This window comes from Rhipicephalus microplus, chromosome 4 (genome assembly GCF_043290135.1).
Source record: "Rhipicephalus microplus isolate Deutch F79 chromosome 4, USDA_Rmic, whole genome shotgun sequence".
Taxonomy (NCBI): Eukaryota; Metazoa; Arthropoda; class Arachnida; order Ixodida; family Ixodidae; genus Rhipicephalus; species Rhipicephalus microplus.
The window spans coordinates 137,434,781-137,444,376 of NC_134703.1; the positions used below are offsets into that span (position 1 = coordinate 137,434,781).

Below are 9,596 nucleotides of genomic sequence, written 5' to 3' on the forward strand. Positions count from 1 at the left end.
TATTTCAGTTTTCTAATTTTTCGACAGAACGAAGCGCAACATTTGTTCCAGCTTACCTTACTGAATAAGAATTTCTATCTTGTACAAATACAATAACTCTTCCGTAGCCTGGCCTGAAAGTGTAGCGCACGTGGAGTCAACCGAGAATATTTTACAAGCTGCCGGATCTACAGAGTCTCGTAGTTTGTGCCGTGGCCGTCCGTTACCAGCACACTGGTGGCGTGCCATAGATCCATAAACGCTTTATAACCTTATTTCTGTGTATGTTGCTGTTTTTATGCCTTTGAAATAGGTAAGAAAATGCAGCGTGGACTTTCCCGTGCCCAGCTTTCTAATGCGCATAGCTTGCACATTTAGCAGATTTTCCTCGCTTTTTTGAACCGAGAGCCAGCCAGACTGTGACGGTATACCTATATACGCGCGTCAACACTTTTTGTCATTTGAAGAGATTTGGTTACACTGTACTGGGTTCGCGTGGAAATTCTCGCGGATTGGGAGAAGCAAAGAGCCGTGAACTGGTCGGAAGCGCTGTGCTGCGGCTTTATCCCATAGAGTTCAATCAACGGGAGGAGAAAAAAGATAAAGAACGGAATAAACGAGAACATCGCGACCTCGCACTCCAGCATTGCTCGGTCTCACGCCATCTTTTACACGTGTCACGCACAGGCTTCGGCCATTCTCCGCTTTCCAGCGGTATACGGCTCCAACCGCGTGCAGTTCGATCGTTGGAGCCGTCGTATCGGAAACGGAAGACGGAGACTGCGAAACGCAAAGGCGATGGCTAGTTTAGACGTGAAGGAGGCACTGTGACTTTTCGTCCTCATCAGCCAGTTTTACTTGTCTTAGCCCTGCCTTGGCAATAGCGGAGATCAAGAAGAAAATACGCTTAGGATCGCACGCTGGAAGTCTCCCAAGGTGTGGGTATCACACTCAGCACGTGGCTTAAATGTCTCGCGTTACTCGCATAGACAAAACCGTTGGTGTCGCTATACCATTTAGACAATGAGGTCTGAGAAATTTTAGTCTGTTCATGCGCGTTTGGATGTCTCAATGAAACATCGCGAACTTCCTTTCGCTGTGTGAAACGGTTGTTGACGTAATTTTCGTATACCTTTTTTTTGTTTAATAATGTATCTATCCGTATGTCTCCAAGTTTCCGGTTCGTGCGCAAGCAACTTCTTCGCTGCGTATGCATCCCTTTAATGTCTTAATAGGCGCAGTGTTGCGCCGTCATTTCGTATAAAAGTGCTTCCTCTTCTGGAGAGTCCTTTCTTTTTTTTTCCACGCTTAAATTAGAACATAAATCGGCTTTGTCTTTAACTGAACGTATTTCTTTGTACGTGCAGCGCTTTTCGTCTCTCTTTCTCGTCCCGATTCTCTTATTCTCAGTGCCGGGTAACAAACCGGATGCTCTTCTGGTTGACCTCCCTGCCTTTCCCCTTTTTGCTTTCTCCCTCTCTTGTTTTGCGCAACGTGATTTTGCATGCCTCGACTGACGTTTTCTTTCAGATTATATGTGTAAACGTGGTTCATTGTATTGAACGGAATTTCAGCTGCCAATTTTGTGGGGGGATATTCATCTCTGCAAGATACCCTTATTATGCGTTCTAAGAATGTAGTGCATGCGGGCAGTTCCATATTTAATATGTTGCGACGGCATCTATACGCTAACCCTAGTGATCGTTCTTAGAGCTAATTATCCTAGTGTGAAAACGAAACCAAGTCAGAGGTGTTGGGGTGGGTTATTGGTCTCCCGGGTGAAAAAAAAAATCCCGATGTCGGAAATTCACTCTCGCGTACCGAATGTGAAGTGTCAATAGCTTCGCTACATTGCACCTTCACTGGAAGCGGCAAACCTGTTATGACAATATTTATCCTACTTTCGGTAAGCCTTTTGTTCGAAGTATGCTAACAGAATACAGACATGCTTTGACGGCTTCTGTACTCCTGCCGTGGTACGCTCTCGCTACAAAACGCGTTTCCACCCCGACTTGCAAAGCGGCACGGCGCACGTAACGCCCAGCGAGGGATCATTAATTTTAATAATGACGGGCGTGTTGCACTATGAATGAAGCCTATGCACGCGTGGGCGTGTATGTATGTACCGTGTGCATTCGGTCTAGGTGCCTTAGCGAGGGACGGCGCGCGCTAACTTGTTGATGGAAGTGGCTGAAGAGCATTACAGTGTCACATTCTTCTATACAGTGGCGTTCGTGGGGGAAGCCGGCTTTCAGGCCGATTGAAAGGCGCGCGTGCCAAATGAGACGAGGCTCGCTACCCGCACCCCGCTTCGCCGTGGGCGGTGACTCTACGCCTGCAAATGTGCGTGCCGCAGATAAAGGCGGCAGGATGAGTTGAGTAGGACTGTTTGTTATTTCACTCCACTCAATTATTGCCACAGTTTTCATCGTACATACCGAAACTATCGTAACCTCTAGTTCAATTTTTAAAATACGTTATTTATTTCCACTGCACAGAACTTTCGTACGTGTCGTGGCCCAGCCAGGTTTAGCCAAGCTTAAAGGAAAAAAAAAGCGGGAAAAATCTAAAATGTAGGTGTTTTAGATTTACGTCCGCTTTGAGAATCGATCAGATAAAAATAAATAATATTACCACAATCTATTGTCCAACGTTAACTGATCAATTTCTTATTGGTATGTAAATACGCGTATCTTTATTTCGAAGCAAGTGGGTAGCAAACCTGAGAAGAAAGAAAAAAAAAAGCCTTGGGACAAGTTCAATTTTACCAGAAAGGTATGATTACAAGAAGGCGGCTTTTAATATACGACGCTGGAATTCTGTATGCGTCACGGCAATGTTGGCGCCAAACTTGCTTTGTTTTTTTTTATAATTAGCTTGCATTCGGGTAATCTACGAAAATGTTGTGCGTCTAATCTTCCTTCGCGTTTGTCTAAGTGGCAGTTCCTGTTTCATTGTGTTTCATTTCATCACATTATATATATATATATATATATATATATATATATATATATATATATATATATATATATATATATATATATATATATATATATATACACTGATTACATTCATTACATTTCACAACCTCGTTGCCATCCATGCCACAAACCTCGATGCAAGGTATGCAATCAGATGACGACCACAGCTGTGGCTGAAAGCTCCGCAAACAATTTTAGTTTGAAACTTCGTGCTGATTATACCTGTGACACAGCTAATGTAGTTTATCTGCTTGAGTACTTCATTTGTCACTTGCAGTATATCGGTCACACTGAAAATGCATTTCGCTATCGTTTTGACAATCGAAAGACGCTCGTACACTCCACGCCTCATCTGCCGATTTCTGATCATTTAGGGCAACTGTATCGGAGGCGGGATTCACGTCACATTATTGGCGCGAGATACGCGAATCATTTCTAATTCACAAGTTAGGAACGGCTTCTATAAGGGTTTAAACGAAAACGCGGGTAAACTGTCTATAGCGTATACTTGCGTAAGATACTGTGCATGCTCTGCTTCGTGTGGCGAAAGACTTATCTCTTTTGTGTGTGTGTGGGTCGATGTACAATCCTTCGTCAAAGTGTTTTTATTGTTATTATTATTATTCTCATTTTTTTTTAAAAGTGCAATCTTGTGCTAAGTACGCTTGGAGCAGCGCCAATGTTTCTGATATGCGTTACATCTCGCGGTATCTCACTGACCATTGACGCGGTTTCTTGTTTTACGTGATATCTTCGTTTGAAACGCGAAGCATTTCTTAGCGAACTTCGGCGACTTTGAGCGTATCTATCTATCTATCTATCTATCTATCTATCTATCTATCTATCTATCTATCTATCTATCTATCTATCTATCTATCTATCTATCTATCTATCTATCTATCCGCTTACGTTTGGGCGCTCTCGTGGTCACCCCTTTACTTGGCGTGAACCAAAATTATTATGGGAGGGTAAGATGGTTCGACAAATATGATGCGCTGGTTAAGACGTGATTAATGTCACAATCCCGTCGCGTACGTCGTCAAACGCTTCCCGTCAGACTGTGGCACATACCCACGGGCGGTTATGTGCCACTGGTGTGGGGGTATGTGCCACAGGTGATTGACACTTAGTATCTACCCAGAAATGACGAGAACACAGATGGGCAACACTAACGCGCGAGCGATAGGAAATACCCCACATTGGTACCGTCGACCCGACGAATGCAAAGAATAAATGTCAGGGTCCCAGAGGTAATTGAACCCAATCATTCTGCCTGGCATTGAAGTATTTTACCACAAAGCTACGCCAGGTCTCGGAACTACTTTTCACATAGACGCTAATCTTCGTGAAACAACAATAGTGGTTGCAGTGCTGTTTTCCAAATTTTATAAACAATACATATGTACTCCTTTGATACAGCCGTCACGTCGGGTTAATGTCAGTTGTGGTTAGTTGCCATGCGCTGAAGTTGATTTATGTAGCAGTGTCCAAATCCAGCATCCTCGCGAGCACCAGCGTTTCATATCAGCTTCTGGTGTTGCTGCTCCTGTTGGCATCGTTGCGCAAATGTAAACGATTGGGGATATAAACATCTGCAAGCATTCAACATGTGTCTATGCTTGCCACATTTGTACATATGCTTAGCGTCATTTCATGACATGTCGCTCAATCAAAAAGTACACTTCAGCCCGCCTAACTTTCTGTCTCTCCAAAGCATGCTTTTATTTTCTTGGAATCTTGTTTATTGCTTCTATTGACCACTTGCTATCGTGCCTTATTGTGAGATGTCATTCCCAAGCCCATTTGTGCTTCTTCTTTTCGACAGAGATGACTTCAACACACGTTTGTTTCCTGGCCTACCATGTTCTGTTCTTGTTCCTTCGAGGTGTCGTGAACCACCCCTAGCGCTTTGTGAAAAATTCACTGATAATTAAAATACTGTCTAATGCCACATCTGAGCGGAGCTATCCAAGTGTCTCGATTTCGCGATATCTTGATGCAAATGTTTCTGCTTTAGTGGCGTGCACGTCTGAACTCCGGCGTCGGCGGCGTTTAGCCTCTGGTCGGGCAGCTCGATTAACTGCAGACGACTGACTTGCACCAGCTGCGTCGCTCATTGCTCAGAATGGACTTACTAGACTGTTTTGTATGTGTGTGCATGGTTCACATTAAAAAGAGAACGGCTTGAGTAGCGTGACAGGCGCGTATACTAATTCGTGCAGCGCATTTATGACCAACCGCCGCAGGCGGAGCGTATATAGCGCGACCGCCTCGCGACCCAGGATTCCGCGGAACGCAGGGAGTGGGCGTGTTCCTCAACAGCCGACGCTCGGCGGCACGCTTATTTTATTCAGCGGCTTTACGGCACGCACTGCTCTGGCGACGCGGGTGGCCGCCGCCGAACCTGTGGTATAGCGACTCCACCGATCTTGTCGTATAGTCACTCTATAGTGTCATGGTTCCGATAGGTGTTGATTACTTGCTCTCAGCTAAATTATTCTTTGTGTACATTAGGGCTATCTGCGTTGGTTGTCGTCGAGGTCGTTTTGTTTAAAACGTCTCTCACCAAAACCATTTTCAAAGCCGCTGTTGCTTAGACTGCATTCCACAGCCTGTAGCCTCTCCGAACTTTATGTTACTGTGGCGTATTTCAGTGACGACATGTACGTGGAAAAGCTATTGAAAAATGCGTGGCATATCCCGCAAAGAAATGCAAGCAAGCACCCTCGGCCGCTGTGTCTGTGGCACCTAATCCAAAGCGTTCTGGTCACGCACCGGCGCGCCTGTGCCATCGTTTCTCGCTTGCGTCGGCGGCGACACTTTTTCTCTCGACCGCCAGCGGCTCACTCGAACGAGAACAAGCGCAGCTCTTTTTCAAGTCGAGTCTTTTGTGTAGCACCGGAGAGCGAGAACGCGTCGCCTCGCTTCCTCCGCCAAGTTGAATGCCCCGAGAGAAACTTTATATCTTCTTGCCAAACGGGCCCATTTCGTCTGTGTTTGTCTTTGTTTTCAAGTCTTCTTTTTTTTGCTCAACTAATCTTACATTGTTTGTGTTACTTGTTTCACTCGCCCGGCCTCTTTCTGTAGCTCATTTGTTTTGGTACTCCTCTTTTTTTTCTTGTGCGTGTTTTGCGCGACTATGTCTCCACTTCAGTGCACGCGGTGCAGTCACTAAATCTGTGCACCGTAGTGGCACCTGACAGGACTACTACACAGCCAGTTTGCAGCCTTGCCCCGCCGCGGTGATCTAGGGGCTAAAGTATACTCGGTTGCTGACTTGCAGGTCGTGGTATCCAATCTTGGCGGCGACGGCTGCATTTTAGATGGAGGCGAAAATGGTGTAGGCCCGTGTGCTCAGATTTGGGTGCACGTTAATGAACCCCAGGTGGTCGAAATTTATGGAGCCCTCTACTACGGCGTCTCTCATAATCATATGGTGGCTTTCGGACGCTAAACGCCACTATCAATCAGTCAATAAATCAATCAATCAGTGTGCAGCGATATTTGAAAATGGTATTAGTTATGATATATGAATGCCACTGCATTATGTATTTTACGGGTTGATTTTCGCCGTTTGTGAGGTATAAGAATGAGTCAATGTGACAATGTCGAACATGAGTTCCAAATAAGTGCATCACTGCGCATTCTGCGGATTTTCCCAGATATACTACACTCAACCTAAAAGTTCGAGGTTCAAATACTCCTACACCTTTTTAGAATAGGTTTCATTAATTGGCCAGCTCACGTGGATCAGTCATTCATAATAGCCAAGGCACCATTGGTACGCTTTTTTTTAAAGCTTTATGACTTGTATTATTGGTCGCTGATCTCGAGCAACCGTGGTACTACTGTAGCTACCGTGTTCAGCTATGGTCGCGAAAGATGTGGGTGCGTTTCTGGCCGCTGTGGGCGCCGCTGTCACGGCGGCGAAAATGTTTAAAACTATGTGTATTCTGATACGTCAGTACCCGTTAAAAAACCCGATGTCATCGAAACTTCGGGAGCCCACCACTGAGTGGGACCTCGTAATGATATCGCGGTTTCAACTTTCATAAAACTCCAGAAACTATCAATATATGCTTTCGTATGCTGCGCACTCCCGCATCATCCTCAAGACTTGCTGCATAGCATTAGAAGAGTGGCGCATCGGGATTTCAAGGCACGAACAGTGCTGTCTTGGTCCGCCACTACTCGTCATCTCACGTCTTTTCATAGTACGCCCTCCTGTGGCAAGTGGGCCTTGCTGCAAGCGCTGTCGCACGAAATGCTTGAAAGGCTTGCCGACAGCAAGGTGCCCTAGATATGTCGCGGAGACCCTTTCTTCCGCTGCATCATTGCATTTCCCTTGACGCTGTGTCTAATATGATCTACAAAGGAAGTTCTATAGATGAATGCAATGTACAAATGCAAAGAAGAAGGAAGATAATTTCGCGATGACCAGTTTTATCATGCAAAAGTGTTCAGCTTAAGCGTTCTTCTCATTTGAAGAAGACCTCGTCCGTGATGGGGAATCACGTACACCACGAGAGACAGAATGCAAATAGGCGAGATGCCATCGACTGGAAACAGACTATGAACGTTCAGGCATCTCATATACGTCTGACGTGTCAAAAGTTTGTGTAAAAAGGATGATTGGCATAACCAGAGGGTAGGATTTTTTCGCTTCCTCAAACGCGTTTGAAACACAATTTGATTGAAGGTTACCGTTGGTCGCCTGAAGATCGCAGCTATACCTGTCTAGTGAACCGACCGAACTCTTCGCTCGTTTTCCTTATAATTGTACATTTGGAGCTCAGCTATAAGATCGAAAATGGAGTTTTGAAAACTGTCAGAAATAAAGTCGTTTCAGACAAGCAAGATGTTTGTGTGGTTGTTTTTCTCGCTGTTTTTGTTCATTCTATTCTTCTCCTTTTGTATTTGTCAACTTGGACAACTGATTTGGTACAGATAAGCTGCGTAGAGTGACGTCAGGTAGATTCATCTATGCATCCAACTACCCAAGTAACCGTCTATTCATCCGTAATTTGTAAGCTGTTCCCCAAAGCGTTTTTTCTCGAATTTATCAAAATTTGATAATAGATTGTAAGTTATAAATAAATTGGTTTTAAGACTACTTCTTATATCCCTTTGTGCATTTACTTATTTATTTACTTAAACTAATGAAACTACTCTCGATTGTGCTTACTGCAATGGAAAAAGTCGTTCCGTCCTCAGAACCTATACGAACTCTTTTACACATGCTTTCTCGTTTGAAATCATTGCAGGCGACTTTGTCCTTCAAGAACGTAGCAACTGTATTAGCTTTCGCATGACGATTTTCGTTGGCCTGGGCCCTTTTCTTGTACCCAAAGGCGCATTGCGTCATTCGTTGGGACATATATCTAGCTTTAGCTAACCATACTGTTGAAATCTTTTATTTGTCCCTTTTTATCTTTAGCAAGGTCTCCTTGGTAATCACTAACCGCAGGATATTTTCTTACTGAATGGTTAGGTGTCCGCATTGAATGAAACTACTGCGGCGCTAACCGTTCTTCTTGTTTTAATTATACTAAAACGGGTGTTCTGGGCAGTGCGCATAATAATCATGGGCAGCACCAGCTGAAGCTTACCCTGTACGTTCCATAAGCCGACGTGCAAACATCGATGGTCGAAAACTTCATGAAAAGCGCGGCACGGAACCTGCGAAAAAAAAAAGAACAAATGAGTGTCGATCAATGAAGTTATGCTTTAGCACATTGTTCTGTTTTTTTTTTTTGCACCTAATGAGGCATACGGTATTAAGGAAACGCCGCGAAAACAAGTCTACAAGGCTGGAAAGGAGTCACAACTTTTCTCGAAAAACTGAAACACTTGCCTTGACCAAGTTCCAAGAACAGTTTCTGTGTTGTGGCTACTAGAATATCACTCACACGACCATCTAAATTATTTTTTACTTCAACTTATCGTAAAAGAATGTCGCTTTCTGTGACTACTCGTTCGTCCTGTTGGTGAACTAGTCCACGGCGTCATTTTTGTCGTCATGGCCTCATGATATGTTAGGCCCACGGGACGGCTTCGCGCTTTCCCATGGTAGCATACCAAGTACTCTAAATCGTTAAACACTTTTGCTAAACAGACAGATAACTTCAGCAGATTTTCACCTCTGGGCCGTGATTCGCGAAGATAACAAAGCCATGTCGTACCACTCAAACGAACGAAAACTTTTCGTATCCACCCCTTTGTTGTACACTTGCATTTAATTCATATTTTAAACTCCTGTCGGTGTTCGCTCAACGAAATCTGAATCAGTAATACCGAGACAGGTGTCTGAGTCTAGCAGGTATAATTGGCGATTACGACGGGTTTCGAGCAAAAACATGGCTGAACTTGAGCTTTCAAACCTAGTTATTGCTAGCAAAAGCTATGTTTGTCTTGCTCATTCAATGAATATTCAAACAGTCATTCGTTAAAGTTATGTTTTATTGTAAGTATACTGTTGTCTACGTTTCGTCTTTGATGCTGATGAACACTGTTCTGTCGTGGAGACGTCCTCGACCCCGTTTGCAATATATTTATGCCTGGAAGGTACTGCAAATAAATGAATAAATAAATTCAGTACATGGCAATGTCATCAGATGCAGTATCTGATTTGATTTG

General features: G+C 44.2%; 1 protein-coding gene across 1 annotated transcript in view; it reads left to right on the plus strand.

Annotated features, from left to right (window-relative positions):
* LOC119172376 (uncharacterized) overlaps positions 1-9,596 on the plus strand; it is a 57,764-nt gene that overhangs the window by 39,383 nt on the left and 8,785 nt on the right. The gene's annotated exons all lie outside the window — the stretch shown is intronic.